We start from the raw sequence: 26,174 nt of genomic DNA, 5'->3' as shown, positions 1-26,174 counted from the left end.
CAGTTTTCCAGAGTGCCATTTTACATTCTTACCAGCAGTGTATGAAAATTCCAGTTGCCCCATATCCTTGTTAACATTTGGTATTGTCAATCTTTTTAGCCATCCAGGTAGGTGTGTAGTGATGTCTCATTTTGGGTTTTAATTTGTATTTTTCTAATAACTAGTCAGGTTGAGCACCTTTTTCATATTCTTCTTGACCATTCACAAGTCTTCTTTTGTGAAGTGCTGTCAGTGGGTTTTTGGTTTTCTTTTTTTTTTTTCTTTTGAGTTGGAGTTTCACTCTGTTGCCCAGGCTGGAGTGCCATGGCACACTCATGGCCACCCCAGCATTGACCTGCTGGGCTCTGGTGATCCTTCCGCTTCAGCCTTCCAAGTACCCGGAACTACAGGCACACACTACCACGCCCAGCTAATTAATTAATTTATTTATTGAAGAGATGAGGTCTCACTAAGTTACCCGGGCTGGTTGCAAACCCACGGGCTTAGGCAGCCCTCTCGCTTCGGCCTCCCAAAGTGCTGGAATTACAGGCTGAGCCGCCGAGCACGGCCTGTCAGTGGTTTTTAATTATATTTTTCCCTACTTGTTAATAATTTTTGCCTATTTAAAAAAAATTATGTTTTAAGGAGCTTTTAATAGTTTAAGGAAATTAGCCTGTTGTCTGAAAATATGATTTCCCAACTTGACATTTGTCCTCTATTTGGTTATAAAGTTTTCTTTCATTTATCAATTTTTAATTTGAATATATTAGCCTTTTGGTGCTTCTATTTTGCTTGTGCAGAAACGTAGAGAGGTCTTTACCTTGCTTGGATCATTAAAAATTTCTCTCATATTTCCCTCTTTTTTGATTTTATCTCTAAAATCTGTGATCTAAGCCTTGTGTTTTCTTGGCTGCTGTAACATATACCATAAACTGGGTGGCTTATGACAAAGGAAAATTTATTTTTCACAGCTTTGGAGGCTCAGAAGTTCAAGAACAAGTGCTGGCAGATTTGGTGTCTGCTGGGAGGGGTTGGGGAAGTCCCTTCCTGGTTCATAGAAGGCGCTTTCTGGCTGTGTCTTCTAATGGTCAAAGGGGCAAGACATAAATCCTGTTCATGAGGGCGCCGCTCTCATGACCTAATTACTTCCCAGCTGTCACCTTCTAATAGTATTTTATTGGTGGTTAGGCTTCAACATAAGAATTTTAAGGGCACATAAACATTGAGACCACAGCACCACGAGTTGCTGATTCCACTTTATTTTTTTGTTGAAGATGTTTCCCATTTGTCCCAACACCATTTTATGAATAACTCATCTTCTCCAATCTGCTTTGAAGTGTCAGATGCTGATTTCCTGTGTAAATTTGGGCCTACATTATTGCAACTTTAAAATTTTGTTCCATGTTTTGACACATAATAAGCCACATTACTTTATTTATTTTACCCATATACAGATGCTTGATTTATGATGGTGCTACATCCCAATAAACTTATTGTAATTTAAAAATATTTTAAGTTAAAAATGCATTTAATACACCTGACCTACTAAATATCATGGCTTGGCCTGACCTACCTTGAACATGCCCAGAACTCTTACATTATCCTGCAGTCGCCAGAATTATCTCACACAGCCTATTTTATAATGATGAATTTAATCTCTCATGTAATTTATTGACTACTATACTGAAAGTGACAAACAGAATGGCTGTGTGGGTACCTCTGTACAACTGAAAAATCTTAGGTTGAATTGTCGTTAGTTGGGGACTGTCTGTTCTATGCTTTAAGTATTTTGGGGCCTGGGTCCCTTTCTTTACATTAAAAAAATTTCCCCACATTTTGCTTGTTTATTATTTTAAGTACACTTTAAGTTCAGTTTGTCTAGTTGCACATAAGTGGGGTTTTAACTGGCATTGCATTAAACATGTAGACTCGTTTAGGGATGCATTGGCATCTGTACAATGATGAGTCCTGATAATTTTCTACCAGAATGTGCCTGTCTGTTGGTTGGTTTTCTCTTGTGCTCTTTAGCATTTAAGTTATCTTCGTATAGATTGTGCATTATTCTTTTAAGTTTATTTTTATATTTTTTGTTGCTTTTATTATTTTTTTTTATAGTATATCCACTAACATTTCCTATTTGGCTCAAAATAATAGTCACATAAGAACACATGAAACAGGAAATTAACTTAATTCTCAAAATCATGGTTGAGAGCATGGGCTCTGGAGTCTGATAGGTCTGATTTCAGATCTTAGTTCTGACCTAAAGAGTCCACATTCTTAGCCTTTCCAAGCCTTACTTTCCTTACTTTTAAAATGAGAAAAATAATAATCTACCTCATAGAGTACTCTGAAGATCACGCGAACAAGGGCGTGTGGGGCACATGTCATGGGGGTATGCTGAGGATTGTGTGGACTAGTGTATGTGGAGCATGTGTCATGGAGGGGGCTCTGAAGATCGAGTGGACTAGTGCATGTGCAGCACGTGTGCCTTTGAGACTGCTGAGAAGAGGAGCTTGGTCTCTAAAGCTGAGGTGCTGCCTGCACGGGAGAGGAGCTCTCGGAAGGAAGCTGCCCTGCGGAGACAAGCCCCCGGCTGTCGGCATGGCAGCTCTCCTTCAGCATTTGCGATGCCCACAGCTTTTCCTCAGGCCTGTGGCGAGGCTTATTCCGGAAACATCACCAGTCCTGTTTTTGTCCCCATGGGCAGGCCTGCACCTCTGTCTCTGTGGGCTGTCTCTCTCAGGGCACACATGCACAGAACCAGCGTGTGCTTCTGCTCGCTTTTGTTCTCTGCCTGTCACCACAACGAATCTCCTTTCTGTGTCAGAGTTTTCTAGGAAATGGAAGTCTAGTCCTGGCATCAGCCATGCTGAGTGTATTTTTGGCGATGAGCCAGCATGCAGATTAGGAAACCAAGCTTGCAGATTAGGACGGAAGCATGAAGATTAGGAAAGAGTGCCTTTGAGTTTATCTTGAATGTCATCTTGGTTCTGCCACCCCCGTGGGTTTGGATTCAGGCTCACCTAGTTTTTGTTTCGCACTGGGGCCTCACTTTGTCGCTCAGGCTGGAGTGCAGTGGGATGATCATGGCTTACTCCAGCTTTGACCTCCTGGGCTCAGGAGATCCTTCGGCCTCAGCCTGTAGTTGGGACTACAGGTACCTGTCACCATGGCCTAACTAACTTTTACATTTTTTTTTTTGGTGGAGATCAGTTCTTGCTGTGTTGCCCAGGTTGATATTCACCTAGTTTGAATGCAAGGCTATGCTAGATACTTTATATGCCATCTCTCTTTGAAATTGTGCAAGCTCATGAGGTAGGGATTTCTGTCCCCATTTCTAGGTGAGGAAGTTTAGACATGAGACATCTGGAAAACTCCATTCAATAACAGAGCACACACTTTTCTTCAGTACACATGGAACATTCTCTAGGCTACATGCTATGTTAGGCCACAAAATGTGTCAACCAACTTTAAAAGGTTGATATCATACAAAGTATGTTCCCTTACCACAATGGCATGAAATTAGAAATCAATAATAGAAGGAGATTTAGAAACTTCACAAGTTGAAACGTAAATAGCACACTCCTAAATAACCAGTGTGTCAAAGAAGAAATCACAAGGGAAATTAGAAACTACTTTGCAATGAACAAAAATGAAAACGCAGCATACCAAAACTTATGGGATATATACAATTAGTGCTCAGAGGGAAATTTATTGTTATGTGTGCTTATGGTAGAAAATAATGAAAGATCTTAATTGGAAACTTTCCACCCTAAGAAGTTAGAAAAAGAAGCATACACTAAACCCAAAGCAAGCAGAAGGAAGGAAATAATAAAGATTGCAGATAACAAAATGGAGAATAGAATAACTAGAGAAAAATCAACAAAATAAAAAGTGAGTTCTTAAAACAAGTCAATAAAATTGACAAACTAGCTAGACTGAATAAGGAAACAGAAGAGAACCCTCTTACTGATAAAATAAAGAATGAAAGTGGGTATATTATTGACCTTACAGAAATGTGAAAGGTCATAAGAGAACACAATGAACTATTATTGTATGCCAACAAATAACCTAAATAAAATGGGCATATTCCTAGAAATACAGAATGCCCAAAATGGCTCAAAAATTAAAAAAATCTGAATAGACTTATAGCAAGTAGAGAAATTAAGTCAACACCAAAATACTTCCAGCAGTGAAAAGCCCAGGATCAGCTGACTTCATAGGTGAATTATGCTTTACTTTTGAGGATGGTGGGTGTTAACACCAATCTTCGTCAAACTTTTTTAAAAAATAGAAGAGGGACCACTTCCTAACTCATTCTTTGGTGCTGAGATAAGTTCAAGGAATGAATTTGGATCCCTGCCTTATACAATATGCAAACATTAACTCAAAATTGTTCAAGAACCTTAACTCAAGATCTTAAACTATAAAACTCTTAGAAGGAAACAGTGGTGTAAATCTTTATGAACTTTGATTAAGTAATGATTTTTTACACGTGATCCTAAAAGCATAAGCCACAAAAACTAATAAAATGGAATTTCATCATAACTAAAAACTGACATCAAGGGACACTATCAAGTGAGTAAAAACGCAGTCCATAATTCAGAGGGAGAAAATATTTGCAAATCATATATCTGGTAAGGATGTAGAATGTATAAAGAATTCCCACAACTCAACATCAAAATAACCTGATGTGAAAATAGACAAGGCACGTGAATCATCATTTCTCCAGAGAAGATAGACAAATGACTAGTAAGCACATGAAAAGATGCCCAGTATCACCAATCATTAGGGAAATGCAAATCAAAACCACAATGAAATACCACCTCATACCCATTCAGATGACTTTGTTGTTCTGACAAAACAAACAAAACCCAAACCAGAAAACAACAAGTGTTAGCAAGGACAGAAATATGAAAGGTCATAATGAAGGAGAAATGAAACTTTTGTGCACCGATGGTGTGACTGTAAAATGGAGTCACTGCTGTGGAAGACAGTATGGCAGTTCCTTAAATACCTGGATTTCACTGTTCATAGCAGCATTATTCGTAATAGCCAAAAGATGGGAACAGCCCAAATGTCCTTCACTCATGGATGGATAAACAAAACTTGTTATATCCACTCAGTGAGATATTATCGGGCCAGAAAAGAAATGAAGCACTGACACATGCTGCAACATGGATGAACCTGAAATGCATGATGCCATGTAAATATAGCCATTCCTGAGAGACCACAAACTATGACACCACTAATATGAAATGTTATAGGCAAATCCATAGAGACAAAAAATAGATAAATGGTTTTCAGGGTCTGGGAGTAGAGGAAAATGTGGAGTGACTGCTTCATAGATATGGAATTTCTTTTTGGGGTGATGGAAATTTTTGTGAATTGGGTAGTGTTGCTGTTTGGATAGCATTGCAAATATACTAAATACCACCAAATTGAACACTTTGAAATGGTTAAAATGATGAGTTTTACATGAATAGCCAAAAGATGGGAACAACCCAAATGTCCTTCACTTTTATCATCTCAGTAAAAGAGGAGGGAATTATCTAGCAGATGATTTTGTCACATTAGCGCATGCCTGAGAACCAAGGGAGGCTCACTGAGATGCCCTCCCATAAGTTAGGTGGATTGTGGGATGTCTTGCCATGGAGCAGAGCATCTGACCACCTGACTGGAGGTTGGGCCAGGGTTTTTCCTTTGTCTATTTTCACACAGTAAGTGGAATGAGGATGTGGGGAGAGTTCGGTGATGAGCGGGTCTGACCTCAGGGCCGAGAGCTCCTCAGGGCAGGGCGGGACATGGGCCAGTCTTGCAGGCTCCTGGACTTGCACTTTCTTCCTAGGTACCTTGAATTTCCTGGTTATGTCGTTGTCTGAAAGGGGTCCTTTCTCCGCAGATGATCTTTCAGACACCCACCCCTAGTGCTCTGATGTGCAGGAAACGAGAGTGGGGGTTCTTCTGCGTAGCCGCTTTGTGTCCTGTGCTTGGGGGCAGGTGGCTGTGGTCAGCTTGTGACTTGAGTCAGAACGTCTAATGGGCAACTCGAAGTTGGACTTCAGAGCATTTTTATGGAATGTAAGTCATTTTACCTGGCTCTGCTCTGTCCTCTGCTGGTGGGGCACCTTTCTTCATGTACAGCACTTTCTTGCTTTCCTCCCCTATCGTAGATGCCAGCTGATGTTTTTCCCGGAGCAGCTCCATAATAGCTAAGCAGGAATTCCTGGGATACCGCTGTGGTCTGGTGCTCTCAGGACTGAGCACTGTGGGTGAGAATATCCAGGGAGGACATTTCCCTGGAAGAACCCACGGTGGTCAGAAGGCGCTGGTAATGGCCATGGAGGAAAAGTTGCTGTCTGCATTTCCTCAGTGGCAGGCTCCATGGCTGTGTGGTGGGGAGACAGATCACATGGGACAAGGGAGGGCTGAGCGAACAGCTGGAGGTGAGAAGAGAGTCCCGTAGCTTGTACACTCTTTGCTTGTTTCCTTACACACGTTTTTAAAACATTTTCTACTTTTGAGTCGCTTTGAAGGCATTCACTATTGTGTGTCCTTTCCTTGGAGTGGCACTCGACACTCAGTATGCATTTGACGTGTGTACTGAGTTTTGGTTCTGTAAGAGACCCCATGGCCATATGTGAGCCGATAGTAATTATCAGTGCAGTTCCCTGTTGGAACTGAGGTTGACCTGAGGTGAACTGTTGCTGTTTCACTGACTATTCCTGTGATCTTCAGCAGGGTCTCTAATCTCTGAGCCAAGATTGCCTCATCTGTAAAGGGGATAGCAGTAGTCCTTAGCTTGGGGTGGTAGGCAGTATTAAATGAGATGCTACATGTTCAAGAGATGATGATTATGATATTTACTGATTATTTGGGAAATGACTACGAAGTTAAAGATCTCTTCTGTGCGGGACTTGGCATGTGTCTTGTTCTTACCAGGATCCGGTGTAGCAGGTCCTTTGCCTGGTGTTGGCGTGAATGTATTCTTGTCCCCTTTCCTTGTCCTGCATTTGTTATGGTTCCTACCTTTTCCTCCTCCATGTCTGAGGATGGCTCCAGACAATTCCAGTGTTATCTGGGGCCTGACAGGAGGTTTGAGGAGCAGATGTTCCAAGGAGCGAGGTAAATTCCGAGTGTCTTTTTCTAAGGAAGTTATTAAACTGGTGGTGAATTACCTATTGAATGATGAGGGTGGCAGCGATAGCTGTCCACTACAATGGCTCAGGAAATGGATTTTCTGGGTGTTCATGTGCTGAGCTGCGTTTCTTGTCTCTAATCTGCTCTTCCGCAGATGGGCCAGAAAAGGCATCAGCACAGCTACCACCTCGAGCACAAGTACCCCTTGTCTGTGTGCGGAGAAGGTGAGCGGGCCTGCACGGCCCCTGCTTGTCTGGCTCCTCCTCCCTTTGTGTTGCTCCTTTGGCCACTTCCAGTAACTGGAGGTCACCGACCCTTGGTCCTCTTGGCCTCTGGCTGCCTGCGGCTGTCTGTGTAGTTGGTCAGGGCCATACCTATGGACAGGCTCCTTCTGTTCTCCATGGACTTCTAGAAAATGAAATACATATTCTTAATTCCATCAGACTTTATTCAGAAACTTATTCTACTCAGAAACATACAGAATTTTTTTTCTGGAGTTAGTTGACCAGAATCTTCCAAATCCTGTTGAATATCCACAACTGCTTCCTACCCCTGCCCAGCACTGTTACTCCAGAATGCCTTTTGAGGGGTACAGAGGAGCTAGCATGTGTTAGTGTACAGTGAGAAATCGAGTTGTGGTGTGGGCGTCAGTGTTCCTAACGTGTTCTTCCCTCTGAGTTGGGAGCATGTGGAAACCACTTAACTGAAGGAGAGTCCACATTTAGGGTCCAAAGCTGGCAATTTAGACTAAGACTCCCACCTGTTCAGATGCCTTTCTACCCGTGGTCCCTCTCTTCCCCGGTGGGGACCGCTCTGTTGGCCTGTGGCCCACCCTTGTGCAGTGGTTGTCTGGCTGTGCGATGCGTGGTGGGCCCACCTCCCCGCCCGGTGGAATCCTGCTTCATACTGCTGTGGGTGTCGCTCTCTGCAGAACCCTCAGTGCTTCCCATTGCCTCTTCTTGAAGCCGGGCTGGTTCTGCTCTGTGCTGTGGATGTCCCATCACAGTTCGGAGCTGGCCCTGTTTACCCCTGTTTGCGTTGTCTGCCTTGCTTCAGAGGCAATGACCACCTGAAGGGGCCCACTTTCTCCATGACTCTGAGTGACACCTCTTCTAGGGAGCTTCCCCTGCCTCGCTTGTGAGCAGGCCTCACCTTCCCAGGCCTCACCTTCCCAGGCCTCACTGCTTTTCCTGTCTGATCTTTTTTCTTGGCTGTTGGGGCCAGAGCTTTCTTTTGTCACTGAAGGAAGTTAGAGTCCCTCAGGGCAGAGGTGTTCTGTTTTCAACTTATAGTCACCTGGAACACCCAGCAGCCAGTCCATAAGAAGGTGCCTCAGCAGACACTGGAAAAGTGATCAACAGAGATTACTTAGAGATTGGAAAAGGAGCTCCTGCAAAATGTCAGGAACATATTAGTTTCTTTATGAAATGTTTTTCTCTGAAGAATTTTGAGAAGCAAAAGTTAGTCTTCTGGGCTCACAGTCCTGCCGCAAGTAAGTAGCAGAGGCCAGGTTTGAACCTGGTCTGCTTCAGGTCTTACTGACATACAGTGCTGTCACCTCTTCCATCTTGGCCACAGGACACATGGGGCAGTCAGTGTTCTTGTATCTGGACTTTCCTGACGGCCTGCTCCATGCTGACTTGTACACCCCAGGCCCTTCTTGGATTCATCTCTGCTGATTCCCCTGTCCTGGTGTAGCTTTCCTTCCTGGTGAGAGCCCCGGCCCCAGGTTCGGGTCATTCACCCAACACCTCTCTGTGTTGTGTAAGCAGAGAAGGGCTCCAGCAATTCCGACAAGCACTAACCCTGCCTTTTAAAGGTCATTTCTGTCTTAGTCAGTTCTTAAAGTTCAAGAGGAAATAAACTGCTTAGAGCTGGCATTTCTCAAGTCGAGTGTCAGCTCTCCAAGCCCCCAGCCCGGGTGAAGAGGAAGTGAGGTTAATAAGCGAGCTGCCGTGTTGACATAGTGATCGGTGAGCAGATGTGTCCCTTTACTCTCAACTCACACTAAAAAATAATGAAAGAGAACCTCATAATTTTTAGAATCTCATTTTCTTCCTTCATTTTTGTTATTCAGTGTGGGAAATGCTTTGGAGATGTTTCTTTATTAGTCGAGTGACAGCATTTAGAGGCTGTCAGCCCTGGTTACTCAGGATGTCATTTGCAGGAGAGATAGCTTTTCCCCCAGGGGACCCCCATGCCATGCATCCCTGATGGACAGGCGTGGGGCAGCTCTTCCCTCAGTGGAGACAGCAGAGTGCCCATGAAGGTGCCACACCTAACTGAATATTGACTTCTTGTGCTTTGAGTTGAGGACAGCAAAATCAATGAGAAAATAAACAGGCTAGTGGGCTTTATTAATCGGGTACCGCCAAGGCGGCTGGAAGGATTAGATGGAGCACAGGTGTCGATCGAAGGCTGAGTGGAGTGCAGGCGGTCTGGCTCTGCCTGGCGGTGTGCTATCGATTGTCTTGGGTGCCGGGAGCCTCAGCAGCAGAGCCGCTAATTGGGCTATCGGGCGCTTCCAAAGAGAGATGTTGCTGAGATTATTCTGTCTCATCTCTTAACTGCTTGTCCGATTTGATGCACAATCTCAATTAAACACTGTGTCTCAGCTCCTCGCTCCTCAGAGCTCACTGTCCTCGACCTGCTCCTTTTTTTTGACTGGCTGCCTCTCTCCTGCACGTGGCACTCACACCATGGGACTTGGGGGACATTTGGTAGAGCCCAGAAGGTAATCGCTCCAGTCCCCCTTCTGGGGGGTGAAGTAATTGTCAGAAACTCTAACTTAGCTCCCTCGGACGGTTTGCCTTCCCTCCTGTTTTTCATGCTCTCACACTCAAGCACTCACTTTCACACTCATAGTCACATTCACACTCACACTCATATTCTCATAATTGTACTCCCACACTTGTACTCACTTGCACACTCAGCTCACACACACTGTCGCACACACATTAACACACACATACACACACTTTCACACTCACGTACTCTCACAAACTCACACACACATCCACACTCTCATACTTACACACATACACGCATACACACTTATTCACACTGCTCCATGGTTCCCCCATCCTCCCTGCTTCCCCTGCCTCTTCCCCTCCCTCCTTGCCTCTTATGTGTAGGTGTTGCTAGGAGCCTGTTCTTTGTTCTTTATTCCTCAGTCTGTCTTTCTCCTTCTTTTGCAAGTTCTTGCATTTTGACTTCTTTTCTCGTGACTTCATTTGGCCGGATTTTGGAGTCTCTGTCTCTGGCTTGGGCTTCTCTCTTGCTGTCCACTGTCAACATTTTCTCTGCTCCTGGAATGCCACTTTGCTGTTATAGCCACAGATCTCAGGCCATCCCAGGGATCCCCATGGCCTCTGTTGGCCTATTTGCTTCAAGACTGGCCACAAGGCCCCAGTCTCAGGCGTCTTTCCTGCTCTCCTGCCAGCTCGATCAGTGGTCTTCCCTCCCTAGCCTGTGCTCCATCTTCTCCATCTACACACTTGCCTTCTGTGTCTCCCAGGCCAGGGACCATTGTGCACGTGTCTCCCCAAGGCTCTGATGGCCCCAGAGGGCAGGAGTGGTGATGGCAGATTCCTTTGCAGTAGACAGAGCCCCACACAAATGAGGTCTGGGGCCTGCTGGCTGAGCGAGGGAGCCAACGAAAGTGCCCTGGCTTGTTGTGGTGCAGTAAGCCCACCTGTCTCCTGCATGAGGTATGTCTCAGCTCTGTGTGGGGATGCACACTCTCCACACACTTGTTCTTCCACCTAAGATTTGTCACAAGGAGCTTTTTTTGTTCACATAATGATGTTTTTCAAATTTGAGGAACATTGGCAGAGTGGGATTGATATGCAGATGCTCTGGTTTTTGTTTCTTTGCAGGTCTGTCTGGGGGAATGTGATAGGCTTCTGCTGGAATTCGTGGTCCAGAGGAGGCAGGGCAAGGAACCCGATACCAGCCACCCCTGGTTCCACATGGTGTCTCCCATCCGTGTGCTCCTGCCCATCCCCATCCATCCTGTGTTCTCGGTCCAAGTGCCCTTCCCACCTGCTCTGCTGTTCTCGCCCAGTGGCTCCAGCCCTGTCCCAGGGTTTGATCGCTCCCCTGTTCCATCACAGCAGCCCTTTCTTTCTTCTCTCTGGGCTCAGTCTCCTCTCCACCCTCCAGAGTTTGAGTTGGTGAAGGGGGAGGAGGGCTGCAGAGTCTGGACCTTGGGCAGTCGGGAGGCTTTGAGAGGCCACTGAGGGTTGATGAGCAAAGAATGTGAGCAGCCTGGCTGTGCTGCCTGAGCGAGGACCCTCAAGAATGCCACTCCCCTCTTGTCATCTGTGCCCTTAACTGAACAGTGAGGTGGAAACACCTCCCTCTCAGACAGGGCTGTTCAGGGTGTGTTTGAAGAAATGACAGTTCCCCTTGCTCAACCAAACACATCTTCATTGAGAAATAAGGAAGCGAGCCGAGCACACTTTCACATGCTCCTCTGTGTGCGGCCGATTAGAGAGTGCACTGGGGACCATGGCACTTCTGAGCCAGGTACTTGGTGTCAGAGTGCAGAGCTGCTCTTTGAGTCCTGCTCGTGTTTAGAGATGAGGGGGTCTGTAGGGCTTTGGGGTTCTTACAAGAAGGCCTGTGAGGTAGGGGAGGCACTCCAGGTGTGAGGCCGGTGGATTTAGTGGACGTCTGATTCTTTTGCTGTGGAATTTGTGCCTCTGCAGTCTGAGGCTGCGCCAGGGGAGCCTACTGTAGCCGTTTGCGCTGGGCTGGGGTGGAAGGGGCGGCGGTTTATGTATAGTTTTGTTACCTCTGCCAGCGTTTCTGCATTCAGGTCGGTGGTGGAGGATAGTGGCTGGTAACCTTTCTCAAGATAGAAAATATTTTTGGCTTTTTGGGCCACAGTCTCTGTCACAGGAAGGCAGCCATAGACCATATATGTGGCAAATGGGTGTGGCTGTGTTTTGACAAAGCCCTCTACAAAAATAGGTGGTGGGCTGTTTGCTGACCACCAGTAGAGGAGAAGGACCCCGGCACCTTGGCCGGACCATCTGCTTTGTAGTTTGCTGTCTGTGTGGTCCCTCTGTGCCTCCTGCATTGTGAGATGGGCTGACAAGGCTTGGGAAAGCTGTCCTTCAACCTTGAGAAGTTGGCCTAGGTGTCTCCAGGACACCTGCTGTGCATCTCTGTCATTCTAGGCACCCACTGTCTGAATTACCTGTCCCCCTTTTCTCTGAAAGTTGAAACTGGGGGATATTTGGCAATATTTCAGTAAAGCCTTGAGGGGCGATTCACCCCCTGTCTCCACCATCCTGCATTCTTGAGTCCTAGCCGCCTGGGGTGGGGACGAATTTATGGTCTTGCTGCTGCTGGATACCCCCAGCTGGGCTCCCCATCCTGTCATTTGGAGGCAGCCCTACCCATGTGGTGACAGACTGGTGCTGATCAGCAGTGCTGGATTATTCATTATGGTTGGGGTTGAATTGAAATTGCAAAGGGCAGTTTTCCTTCTCATGTTTCAAGGTCAGGTGAGAGTGTTTACAGTGTGGCCTCTGTTTATCTGGAAATGCAAATTGAATTTGTGTTTGGAATTGATGAGCTGTTAGGAACAGAGAACCCGGCAGCATCAGCATCGCTAGAAATGACCTGGAGGCCAGACGGTAGCTCCGTAGCCTGCTCCCCTGGCCGTCCCTTTGATCGGTGATTATTTCAGCCTTTGCTTTTCTCATTCTCTGGTTTTGTTTCTGTTGCTTGGACTTCTTTTTTTCCCGTGAAATGTGTAGTGACACTTGGAGGCTTTTAAGATTGGAACTAGATGGCGTAAGTCAAGGCAGCTGTGTGCCATGCTATGCCCGGTGTCCTGGGGCGATGGAGGAAGCTTGCCTCTCTCTCTCTGAGGCCTGGCCCCTTTTGAGTTGGAGGCTAGGCACACAGCGGGCAGGAGCCAGAGCGGAGGGACTGCCCATCTCTTTTACCTGAGTGCCTGCCTGTACCGCTCTGTGAGGACTCACCACAGCTCCATGGGCTGAGGCTGGCTGTGTGGGGAGTGTTCTTGTGGTCGACAGGCCTCTGGCTTTAATGTGAGGGCTGGGCAAGGCTTGTTACCTGCCTAGCTGCTCCCTCATCCGGGGCGTGGGGACCTGGTGGTGGCGTGGTGCCGCCTCTCTCTCGGTCTTGTGGAGATGAAATAAGACCACGTGCACAGGAGCATCCTTTAAACTGAAAGCTCTACTCAGATGGGAGGGGCAGCCCGAACTATTCAGGAGATTAACCTCTGAGTTCAGACTTTAGGGGACCCTGGCCGCTGACCTCTTTTGCTTTGATCTTTAGTCCCATGTAGATTCCAAAAGATAAATCAGTCTAAATCTCATCCAGCTCTTTATCAAGGAGCTTCTTCAGGTTCAGCCGAGGCCTCTCTGCCCAGCTGCACACAGCTGGTGGACGCCCCCCTTTAAGGCAGGGGCACGGGGAGGGGATTTATACTTGTTGAATACTTACTCCCGTGCTTTGCACTTATATACATTTCTTAGGAATTCTGCACAGCCCCAGGAGGTCAGGTAGATGCCAGTGGCCTTGCTTTTATCAGTGAGAAAGTGTAAGGTCAAAGAGGTGCATCCAGGTGCTGTGGGGTTTTGTATTTGGTTTGGTTGGATCCCCAGTGGAGTCCCAGGGCCATGTTTCCTCATTTCTCTCCAGAAGCAGCTGTTAATTTTCCACTCTCAGGAGTATCCTAAGACTCGCAGTGAGCCTGCATCTGCTGTGCTGGCCTCCAGGGCATAACTGATGGCTTCCGTGGCAGGGATGGCCCTGCTCATTGGCAAAAGTGGGCCCTGTTCTCCGACATTCTCTCTTGGCAGCCAGTGGATACAGATGCCTGAAAACGTGCAGTGTCACTTCATCCCTGTCTGGGAACCTCTCCTTCTGGGAGAGTATTTCTGAAACCAGTTTGCGTTCCATCTGAAATTTCACTGCTGCATTTTTGGGCTGCCATGCGGCTTCTTGCCAGGCCCCTGGACACGCGGTTCTGTGTCCATTTCTTGTGACTGGAGAATGAGTACACATAGCTTGGGAGGTTGTCCTGGCAGACGGTATTCTCTTTCAGAATTAGTGGATTTTCCAGAGCAGAGCGGGGTGGGCTCTCCTTAGCTGTGCCCGTGCTGTCTGCTAAGGATGGAGTCTTTCCTGTGTTCCTTGACAGCCTCTTGGGCCTGCTCGGCGTCCCTCTGCTTCCCACTCCTGGAAGCCTTTCTCACACAGAATGGTGCATGGATATTTTTTACATACCTGCTCTAAACTACCAGCTGTGCTTGTGCTGTTCCTGATGGATCATGACCAACCCCCCCCCCCCAACATCTGGCTCGGCCCTGCTGTCTTTTTCCCTTTCTTTACGATCTGAGTGTCCTGTCTCCTCTCTCCCTTGGCATGTCTGGGAGCAGCCAAACATTCTGCATGGAATCTTGCTTCTTACCCTTGACCTGCCGTCTTATGAGTTGTGTAAGTGATTGTGAGGACCTGTTCTGGCCTGCACTTGGCTGCAGAGTGGGGAACATGACAGACACTCTCTCTGCCTTTGTGGAATACAGTGAAGAAGCCGATCCTGAATGGATGAACACACTGTCACAGTAGTCATGATCTGAAGGGAGGTCGTGACTGTGAGAGAGGGGTTTGCAGTGAGGTGGGGGTGGCAGGGGGTCTGGCCGTGCCCAGTGGTGGGAGGAGAGGGAGAGCTCTTCAGGTCAGACGTCAGCCTGCCAAGCCCAAGATGCCAGTGCACGCTCTCCGGGGAACGGGGGAGCTTGATGTGGCTGGGTGCTGTGTGGGACAGGGCAGGGAGGGCAGGGATGGCAGGGGGCCAAGACGAGCTGAGGGCGCCTGGCCTCGAGGCTGCCCTCTAGCATGCAGCGGGAGGCCATGGTTGAAAGAGCGCACGGGCAGGGTGAGTTTACATTTTCAGATGGCTCTGGTGGCTGGGAGGACATGGGCTGTGTTTGTTTCAGGGGGATGCGTGGGGTTGTGCTGGGCAGAAGTTGCAGCGGGGCAGCCACGTGGAAGCTGTGCAGTTACTCAGGGGGCCCTTAGACCAGGTGTGTGGGGGCATACGTACCAGAGTCTGGACTCCAGGGAGGTTCTGGAGGGCTTGCTGAGGTGCTGCATGTGGTAGATAGGAAGGGAAGGGAGGCATCACAAAGGACCCTTTGCTCTAGCCTGAGCTGCGGTAGGTGGAGATGCCCTTCCCAGAGGTTGGGGGAGACTCCAGGCCTCCCTCCACAGCACACTGCCTGAAGCTGCGAGTTCCTGGTTTGGCCCTTTCTCTCTCCTCATTTCCGAACCTATTTCTGGCTCCCTCTCTCTGGCTTCCAGCTCTCTGGGGTGCTGACCTGGGTTGGGTTTTGTTGCAGTGAGATCCCCATTCTGGCGTGGATCTTCCACTGCCTGTATCCCAACGCCTCCCCCAAAAGACTTTTCCTCCCAAAAGCTTGTACACGGATGATCGGTTGAGCCTTTTCTGTGCTGTGGCCTGTGGGAGCCCCTGGCTTCTTTGCTGTCCGATTCCTGCCGGCACCCTGGTTGAGAGCGAAAACTGAGGGCCCGGGAGCACAGGTCTTGGCTGTGAGTCGGCTTCCTACCATCCAGCTCCGGAGCGCGGCAGAGCCTCCGGCAGGGGAGGCGGGACCTCCTCCATCCCCCGCTGCTGGTGGCACATCCTCGCCGGGCTAGGTGGCCTCTGCAAAATCTTGCCCCAGATTCTCTCCCCATGTTCTTCTGATGCTCAGTGGTGAACTCGGTTTCTGGTCTTTGTCGAGCAGTGTTTTGGAAGCGGAACCCTTTTTTGGATGGCAGCTGGTAGAAAGGAGGCCAGTCCGGGCCGATGGCTCCACTGGATGGGCACAGGGGAGCCCTTGTGAGCCTTCCCTCTTCTCATGCTGTGCCGGGGTTGGCTGGGGTGTGCCCGACGAGGGTGTAGGCGACGTTCTAGGCTCTCTTGGCCGCCCAGCCGCCCTGCCTGCTCGCGGCTTGCCCTCCAGGCCGTGGCTGCCACAACTGCAGCTCGGGCCGTGAGGAAATCTGTGTGGCATGAGGTTTGGACACCGGCAAGGCCTGCCCTCTGGGGTTTAGCCCAGGCCTGAGCCCCTCCGGATGGAGGCTGGCCACTCAACCAAGCGGTCCTTTCTACCGCTGGGTGGCTCTGAGACGGAGAATTCTGGTCACGAGGGCCCAATGGCTATCGCCCTGTCACTTCTGGTTTGTCCCTGCAGACCCCTTGAAGCCAGTGGGGCCCCTTCCCTGTACATCCCTGGCCCTGGAGGAGGACAGCCCTGGGCTCCTCTCCTTCTTGTGCCCCGGATCTTCTGGGTCCAGCGCCCTCTGCCTCCTGCTTTTAATTTACACTGTGGTGGCTCTGCTTGCAGACAGTGGTACCCAGGGGTCTCGTCTCGCCTGTAGCCTCAGAGCATCGCAGCACTCCTTTCTGTCAAGCTGGTGTTGAGCTCGCTGTCCACCAAACCAGATGCCCTTTGGCTGGGGCGTGTTTCTAGCCCCAGCAGCGCATGCGGCCATTCTGGGCCCAGGAGTGGGGCCCAGCATGCACTCCATTTCCCATCTGTCTTGTGGGAACTGCTGGCCCTTGCCCCCTAGTCGAGTTCTGGGACTTTAATCTCACACCCACTGGGTCTATGATTCTTTCCAGTTTGGTTATTCTATTCACTTGACAAGCCCAGACTTGTAGAGTTTTCTTTCCGCTTCTAGAGATTCCCTGATGATGTGTGAGGCAGCTAAGACTTGTCCACCTCCTCCTGAGACCTGCAGTACCTACTCTGTGCAGGTGGAGGGCTGGGTCAGAGACTACGCAGCAATCCCGACACAGAGAAGGCCCCTGCTGTGGGAGTCAGGCCGAATATGTCCTTGCACGTCTCTTCCTGACCGAGACATGTCACGAGCCACCAGTTTGGCCGTAGCTTTGCTCAGCTCGACGGGGCCTCTGCTCCTTTAGCAATGGGGGGGGGGGTTCCCCCGCACAATGCTGGAGCCTCTGGAGGTCAAGTATGGCTGTGTCCTGGTGGGGATGCAGTGGCCTCATGCACTTGACCCTGTCACTTGAGGCCCGAATTAAAAATGATGTGTCTTCATGAGCTTTGAGTTATGTCCTTCAGGTCTCTGAAGAATAAAGGTGCTTTTCGGGATTTTGTAGAAGTTTAAATAAAATTGTATTAATATTGTCATCCTTTTATGTAAAAGTGTATTTACTGAAGAGCAGCGTGTATAGACAGTTGTATTTATATCTTAATCCATTGGAGATCACTGTTGGGTAGCACATGTTGCCAGGTTATTACTTTGGGTAGTCATCAGAAATACAGCTTTCTTGTGTGTGAACATCATGTCATGTCCAAGCGTTACTGATTAGAAGATTGGCCGGGTGCGGTGACTCACGCCTATAATCCCAGCACTTTTGAAGGCTGAGGTGAGAAGATTGCCTAAGCCCATGGGACCAGCCTGGGCAAACTTGGCGAGACCTCATTTCTACAATAAATTAAAAAAATTAGCCAGTTGTAGTGATGCGTACCTGTAGTTCCAACTACTTGAAAGGCTGAGGTGGAAGGATGGCCTGAACCAAGCAGGTCAAGACTGCGGTGGCCGTGAAATGTGTCAATGTACTCCAGCCTAGGTGACAGAGTGAGAGTCCAACTCAAAGAAAAAAAAAAAAAAGATTGTCTCAGTCCTTTTGGGCTCCTGTAACAAAAGTGCCTTAGACTGGAGATCTTAACCATTTGTTTTTCGCAGTTCTGGAGCTGAGAAGTCTGAGATCACAGCAGCAGGTCCAGTGTCTGATGAGGGCTCTCTTCCTTGTTTGCAGATGGCTGTCTTCCTGTATCCTCATGGGAGGTGGGGGAGGGCGAGAGAGGAAGCAGGCTTTCTTGTGTCTCTGACAAAGATGCTCATCCCCATGGGGGGCTTCATCTTCACGACCTAATTACCTCTCAAAGGCCACACTTTCTAACATGAGCTTTCAGTCTGCAGCAAAGGTTGTGCTTAGCTCAGAATTGTCCTTTTGAATTTGGGCATAGCTGTTGAAGCGTATTCATTCCCTGTGTGTTTATAAGGGTATGACTTGGGCATTGGGATTGGGCTGCGAACCATCATACCATCCCAAGCATCGAGTCAGGGTCCCAGAGAGGGTGACTGTTCTTCCCAAGATGCACAGCACTACCCTTTCGTGGTCCTCTTAAGAGCCTGTGGCTCATGGGCTGAATGTCAGAGTGCCTTTCATGGTGGCCATGCTGCATGGGCTTCTGCACTCCAGGGCCGCCGTCGTTTCTGGGGAGAGCCTTGCAGTATCTGTCCAGGTGCTCTTCCCTTGCTTTGGTGAGTGCTCAGGATGGTGTGCTGGGACTTGGAGAAGGTAGACAAAGGGCATGAGGGATGCATGGGTGGTGTGAGGGAAGAGCTGGAGCAGCAGTATCTTGAAGAAGGTCGTTAAAATGTCTCCTGCTGCTTTGGAATGCACTGTATCCTTTTATTGTTCCTTGAAAGTAGATATTCTTAGGTTGGGAGTTTTCTGATGAAGATTACATTAAAGTAGACTGCAGTGGCCTGTCACAGTGCGGAGATGGTGTCTCAAAAGCTCAGACCTTGTTTCTTCAGTAGATGCTAGCTCAAAAAGGCATTGATCGATAAACATGCCTGACTTCTTCTTTAAGAACTAAGAACTTCGTTCGGAACTCCCAAAGGTTCACGGAAATGCCAGTGACCTCAGAGTTCAACTTAAGCATGGAGCTAGAGGCTTAATTTTTTATGAGTCTTCTCTTCTTTACCTCAGAAGAAAGGCCGAGATTGAATGAAGAGAACATCTCCAGCAGAGAGAACCTGGCGGTTGGGGGTGCTGATGCTGGGTTTGGTGCGCTGGGCCTTGTCCACTTGGATGCTTCTGCACTGCAGAGAGGTCCCTAGTAGGGTCTTTAGGGCAGAAACCCTTTCTGACCCGAGCGCATGTGCTCTCACCCGCCTGCATGCTAGGCTATTTGTTGGCAGTGGTTTGGGAAACTAGTTGAGGATACTTTCCGGAGACTGTGCTGTGGAAGATCCTGCCAGCTGGGCTGTGTATCCCAGTGCTTCTCGCTCTCCACTGCCCCTTCTGTCCTGGGTCTTCAGGACTCTGCCCGGCCACTGAACTGCTTCCCTGAGCATGCTGGCGTGCTTGGGCTCGACTTCACATTTCATCAGCAGACAGTGGACGGCTCCTTGACTTCCTGCCCCTCCTGCTCAGCCCCATTCTCTGCTCTCCTTGGTGGCTGAACAGATGTCTTGGTAGGCCATGTGTGCTTCATGTCTGTGCTCCTCTTATTGTCCCCAGCGCTTCACGTTGGCCCTTCCCAGTTTGCCCTTCCTCTTGGGAGCTTGCTTATCACTGTGGGCTGGTACAGCCTTGCTGCCCCAGCTGGCCGTGTGTGCAGCAGGCTGTATCCACTGCCACCCTGCTGCTGGTACTAGGAGCATTCCTGGATCCATCTCAGCTGCCCAGGAGCCCTTCCCTGCCTGTCTTTGCTCTGGCTCCCCTGCCTTCTGTTGCTTTCTATCAGGTCTCACCATGTGGGGAAGCACCTACTTGCTTGTTTGCTTAAGGTCTGTTTTCTGCTCACTGCCAGTGATAAAGGCAACTCCAGACTCCCTTTTCTGTACTCACCTCTAAGCTTTTCTGTCAATTCCAAACTCCCTTTTCTGTGCTCAGCATTGCAGTGCCAGGACCTGCAGCCCACATTTCTGCTTTTCCAGCCAGTACTCTGGTTGGGCTCTTCAGTAGGGGTGCTAGAGAGAGGCCCATGGCTAGGCTGGGGGTGGGGGGCTGTTCTTCCCCTGCCTGTGGTGTCATTTCAGTGACCTTGCCTTACTTCATGCCAGTCGCTGAGGTCCTGGCTCCCACGGGCTGGTGCCCTTCCTCAGAAGTCTGGGCTCCCGTGGGACAGACACCAGCAGTGCCTCCTCTCAAAGGCTCAGTTCCTGTTCCAGGGGCACCCTCCGCTATGTTTCTAAATTTTAATCAGTTTAGCCTCCTCCCTTTGTTCCCGCAGCCTAAGGAATGGTAGCTGCTTCCTGAAGTTACTGCCTCCTTGATACCTTAGGATTCTGTCTTATCTCCTTTCATTTACATTGGTACCTACACATTGTAGTAAATTCTCTCTGTTCAGTATTTGTGGTTCCTTTGGTTGAGGTGCCTACCAGTAGAACAAAGGCCTGTTGAGACCAGGATGGTGATGGTGTGTGCCTAGACAGTTCGTAGCTGGACCCCCACATGTGTTCTGTTCATCAGGTGGGTTGAATGGATGATTTTCTGAGCCAGGTCTGCGTTGCTAGTGGTCCTGAGGGAGGCTCTGCAGAGGCTGTTCTGCAACTTCATCTCCCTGTTACCTGCTTCAGTTGGACTTTGAAGTGTAGTTCTGACTTCAGGAACGATGGGTGCCAGCTGAACATCAGGCCTGGGGAACATGGTCCTGAGGAGATGGGGCCCGACTGTGCTCAGCCTGATGGGCCTCAGGCAGGCATGTCTCACCGCCCACTGTGCTGTGCGACCTGCAGTCTGGGGTCCAGCTACGAACTGTGTAGGCACACACCATCACCATCCTGGTCTCAACAGGCCTTTGTTCTACTGGTAGGACCTCTTCCCCTCGTGACTTCGTGAAGTGTTACTCCTGGGAGAGGAAGGGTTTTCTTTATAACCTGGCAGGCAAGATTTTCCAGCCTGGGTTCGGCCCCCGCCCCTTCAAGGCTTCATCTTATCTCTGAGGTACCGCTGGACACACACTTCCGATTATATCCTGTAACATCTTAGAGCTGGCCAGAGGCTCGGGTTGGGCCACCTCAGTGCCTGCTCTCTTGTTCGTGGAGGCGGCTGAGGCTCAGTGGCAGCTAGTGGGTTGGGAGGCTGGCGCAGACTACATCTAGGGTTCCTGGTGCACGGTCTTGGCATCTGGCTCTATTGCACTGAGCGCTGGTCCTCAAGCAGTGGAAGTTTGGACTCTGGAGAAGGACAACAGTTATCATGTGGCCGTGCATTTATTTGCACTCGCTCTTGGTGGGGAGGACTCCAGCCACATGTGACTGCCACACGGATATGAGAGTACCATGCACCCAAAATGCTGGGCTTGGGGTATGTCAGTCTCCCTTCCATACTGCCTCGGCTAAGGGCAGCTTCTCAGAGCAGCTCCTTACCTGTCCACCTGGTCAGGCATCTGTTTCTCTGCCCCGTCACCTGAAAGATGGCATTAGCCACATTTTTGCCTTTGCATGCCTGGCTTTAAAACAGCACTGGGAATGATATCATTCTTCTAATTAAATTACCCATACTGGAGCAGTGATTTAAAGAGCTTGTGAACTTACCCACCTGAATTCAATGATTTAAGAGTCGATTTCACAGTCCTTGATTATTAAATTGGCCTATGAATAGTTTTACATTGAACTGTAATTCAAAATGGCCTTTTAATATGTCTGTTTCCAATGGATATTTGTACTTGTTTTTTATTTGATTTTATGTTTTTTTGTTATGGAGGACCTCGGAGTGGCGGGTGGCAGCCAACCAATTCAGTATTTGCATTAAGTATCGTGTAAGACTTTCTGAGATGACTCATCTGTTAGGAAAACTTCAAAACTGTTTTTCCTCTGCAGTTACACCACAGCTATCAACACAAAAGATTTCTGTGACCAAATGTGTGGGGTTTTTTCCCCACCACCCAGCAAGCAATCAGTGCTGCAGTGACACCAGCTGGATGTCCTCTCACTCAGTCATGATACTCTCTACCTGGAGAGCGTGTCTGATCTCACAGGTGGAGGACTCAGGCCCCAAGTCTGACCCCTCCATTTTTGGTGCCAGTTGTAAGATCCGGTTGTTTGATCTGTACTTTTGACGACCAGCTGTAAATTGGTGTTCCTCAAACCCCCTCTGTGGGTTTGGCTAATTTGCTAGAGTGCCTCCCCGAACTCAGGGAAGCTTATGTTTGCTGGCTTATTTTAGGGGATGTCGCAGAGGATTCAGATGAAGAGAAGTGTGGGGCAAGGGTTGGGGAAGGGGTGCGGAGCTTCCATGCCCTCCTCAGAGTGTGCCGCCCTCTAGGAATCTCCCCGTGTTCAGCTATCAGGAGGCTTCCCTGGACCTGTCCTTTCATGTGGAGCCTTCAGTATGTAGGCATGACTGACCGAACCGCTGGCCATTGGTGATCACAGCTCAACTTTCAGCCCCTCTCTCTGCCTGGGAGGTTTTGGAGTGGACTGAAGGTCCCAAGCCTCTAACCCTGCCTTGGTGTTCCTGGGACCAGCCCCGCGAGGCTGCTGAGGGGCTGCCAGCCACTCGTCAGTTATTAGCCTACAAAGCTACTCTCACCACTCCACAGATTCTGGGAACCATATGTCCGGAAACAGAGAGACCAGATATATATTTCACAGTATCACAGCTAAATTGAAATGAAATGCTGGCGCCCCTGATGCGGAACGCTGGTTTCAGCTTTTGTGGACTTGTGAGGTTTTTGGCTTGGCTGGTCTAGGGTGGCCCAGGCCAGAGGTTCCCACCACGTTGGGCTGGACTGGAACTGCAACCAAGCCCCCACTGAAGTTTTGTAAGTGTTTGATTCACATTCACTTTTAAGTTCTACTTTAACTATTTAAAGAATTATATTAAACTATGATAAAAACTCCATATTCACTCAGGTGTGGAATAGAAAACATTAGCCTCATGGAGACTACCTCAAAAGAAAGCGTTGTCTGCCATGCTTATAAATTAAGGCTTTCCAGAAATCATGCAATCAAAGCAAAATAGGAATAACTGGATGCCAAGGATGAACTAGGCCTGCAGGTGTGTTCATAGCCCCATTCCGCACTGTCATTCTCAGGGCATCCTCACTGTTCTCGCTAGTGTTATAAACGTTACCTTGTAACATAACCCTGATACTCTGCTTATGTTTTATTTCCTTGAGATTTAGTGAAGATTTCCTTTGAAAGCAGGCTTCTGTTACTTAAAAAAACAGTGTGCAGCTCATATTTTTCACCCTCATTCTGTCTTGTGCCCTTGCCCCATGCCCCTCTGGGAAGAGCTGGTCCCTCCACTGACTCATTCCCTTATCTGAGATGTCCTTTCTGCCACACACTATCGCTTTCTGGGAGCTGTCTCACGGAGTGGCAGTCCATGTTGGGAGGTAGAGTCATGGGGCATCCCGGAAGCCCCTAAGTTACGGACAGATTCTCACAGAACTCGTGGGCACTGGGCCTGCCTCTGAAGGATGTGCAGGACAGGCAGGGGCAGCAGGTAGCAGCCAGGTGGGCCATGACAAGAGAGGAAAGGAGTCAGTTCTCAAGGTGCAATGCCGGGCCACAGAGCTCGGAGGTTTTCTGGAAGAGGCTGGGAGCCTCTGGAGGCTTCTACATCTCAACAAATCTTTGCAGTCCGAAGAGACAGCTCAGTGCCCTGTGGCAGACAGCCTGAGCGAGACTCATTGAGAAGCTGTTGCAGTAACGCAGGCGAGAGGTGACCGGCATGTGCGTGGAGGCAGAGGCTGTGGGGAACACAGAGGGAAAAGGGCATGCTGACAAACCGGAAGGAGCAGGCAGGAGAGGGCTCCTCTCAAGAACAGCCCCATGTGCCCCTGGCATCCACCCACAGGGGTCCTCCCTGGGCTCAGGGCTCTGCTCAGTTTTCGACTTTGTGGAATGTTTTTGGAACAGGCCCCCACAGCGTGGCTGGCATTCGATTTCCTCCTCGCCACGCCGCACATCTGCGGCCGCTGTGATTCAGATGGGAAGTGCTTGCTCTGCAATCTAGCTCATTCAGAAGTCCTGTCTCCCAAAGTGCTGCGCTGCTGACAATTTTTCCCATTGTGTGTGGAGTTGAACTTCCCTTCCCCCTCCCTGCCGTGTTCTGGGATCACCCTGCAAGTCTATTTGAAATCCAGAAACTCCTGAAAGGCCTTAAGTAGCTATTCAGGAGTGAGGAAATGGCAGTGAGGTAGTTGCACGTGCAGCTCTATTTTAGGATGTCCTGGTGGGCTCATTCCTTGGTGAGGGGGCAATGGTCACACCAGGACTAATTGTGCTACCCTTTGCCTTTCCTATGCAGCGCCCGGGGCCTGGAGAAGGCCAGGCAGCAGCTCCAGGATGAGGTCCGCCAGGTCAGCAGTCAGCTGCTGGAGGAAAGGAAGAAGCGTGAGACCCACGAGGCGCTGGCCCGGAGGCTCCAAAAGCGAGTCCTGCTGCTGACGAAGGTATGGGCCATCCTCCCACTTTCGTGTTCCTACCCTCTCCTCCTTGGCACCCTGCCTTCCTCAAGGTGTACTGCCAAGTCAGGTGCACTCTCAGCCCCTGTGATTGATGCCCTCACTTCTTGATCAGTTGCATAGAGCTGCCTGTGGGTCACATGCTTGGTCAGAATGAGGTTTCTTCCCCCTGAAGGAAAGAGTCTTGGTGGTTTGCTTGGCTGTGGGCTTTTGTCCTGGGTCCTTCCAAGGAGGGTCTTTGGAAAGCCGGAAAGAGTTTTCCCAGCCCCAGTATTCTCTTTGAGACTCTCAGGGCCTGGCGTGGGTTCCACTTTTCTCAGTGCTTCTCCAGCATCCCCGGGGTCCACCCCTGGCCTGGTGTTGTGCCCTGGGGGAGCTTTTTGTGTACCTCCTACCCTCTGCAGTGGCCCACATCTCTTGCAGTGGGTAGAAAACCTCTTGTTTCAGTGGGCAGAGCAGCCTTTCTGTCCTTTGGCTCCCAATGTGGATGAAGCTGCCATGGGTTTGGGCAGGGTTTGGAATGAAGACTGTCACCTGTTTCCAGGTGCTCTGGCAGAATCTGTTATTGTGCCCAGCACCAGCTGTGGGGGCGGCAGACTGTCTGCTTCTCCCTAATTGTTCTGTGCCTGAAGGGGTTCTAATGTCTGGTGCCATTAAGCAGGGGTTGCTGGAGTGTGAAAGGCTTTGTGAATGTTGTTTAAAATGTTACCTTGGACGCTGAAACTACAGAAGACGAGACAGGAAGAGGCCGAATCTGTTCCCAAGTGTTCTCTGGGCCAGGGCAGGGTGTCCAGCTTGCTGGGCAGAGACTCCCCTTGCCTGCCTCAGGCTGATACTGAGTGGGAGGAGGGCTCTGCTGCTCATCCTCTGGGCCCTGGGGGAAGGTGGTGCACCTGGGAAATGCCAGGAGTTATACCTGGCAAATATCTGCTTGTTCCCGATTGTTTTTGATGGAAACCTAGGCTCTTTGCCACTGGGAGCTCCCGTTTATGGGGTTTTTAGAAGATGTGTTACAGTTCACCTACTAAGGCTGCTATTTCATGGCTTCTCCAGCAAGTTTCCTGGCAATGCTATACTGTCTCCTGTAAGAAGACCTCACGTTTGTCTTGGTATCATGTGGAACCTGAGTCCTACAGACATCACATGGGGTTTCCTGAGACATGGGCTAGGCCGATCCCTCTGTGCACACCCCAGATGCTGACTCTGAAGCCTGGCTTTGCAGGTAGACCCAGCGAGGGGAATTTAAAAAAATGTCCTCACATGGCTGTTCGGCCAGAGCTCCCTGTTGCCTCTGACTAAGGGGGTGGCCCAGGCATGTTGCACGACCCATCGTGGGGGTTCCTGTGGAGCAGTGCTCTAGGACCTCGCTCCACTTCCTATCGCTCCCCAGACATCTGCTGTGTGCCTGCCAGCATCAGCTTGTAAGCCTGATGTGAGTTGCGCCCAGCACACATGTGTGGGCACAACCCTTATAGAATTCATGCCCTGTCAATGGGCAGGCAGGAGCAAAACACAAGCACCTAACCACCAGCCTTGGCAGAAACAAGTGGCACAGTGATCATCCCAAAGGGATTTTCTCAGGAGGTGATGTTTAAGTGAAGACCTGAGGCTTTCTGGATTATGAAAACATGCGTGGAGAATTTGACCTTTTTAAGTACAGATCCATGACTGGGAGAGAGATGAAAGGTTGTCCAGATGTGTGGGAACACACGAAAGACAAGTTGGATTCAGCAGCCGGCAGTGTGAGTTTGCCGTTGCGGCAGTTCAGGCATGTTCAGCATGACCCTGGTCCTTCAGCTGCTGGTGATGGTGAAGAGA

General features: G+C 49.4%; 1 protein-coding gene across 1 annotated transcript in view; it reads left to right on the top strand.

Annotated features, from left to right (window-relative positions):
* LOC103252434 (mitotic spindle assembly checkpoint protein MAD1-like) overlaps positions 1-26,174 on the top strand; it is a 386,753-nt gene that overhangs the window by 64,818 nt on the left and 295,761 nt on the right. Inside the window, exon 2 of the mRNA XM_008051059.2 lies at positions 24,200-24,344. The gene's annotated coding sequence lies outside the window, so the exon portion shown is untranslated. The remainder of the gene's footprint in view (positions 1-24,199; positions 24,345-26,174) is intronic.

The sequence above is a fragment of the Carlito syrichta genome, unplaced genomic scaffold (assembly GCF_000164805.1).
Source record: "Carlito syrichta isolate Samal-C Ts95f unplaced genomic scaffold, Tarsius_syrichta-2.0.1 Scaffold158442, whole genome shotgun sequence".
Classification (NCBI taxonomy): domain Eukaryota; kingdom Metazoa; phylum Chordata; class Mammalia; order Primates; family Tarsiidae; genus Carlito; species Carlito syrichta.
The sequence above is the reverse complement of the archived record's forward strand: the minus strand, read 5'-3'. Positions and strand labels throughout refer to the sequence as shown.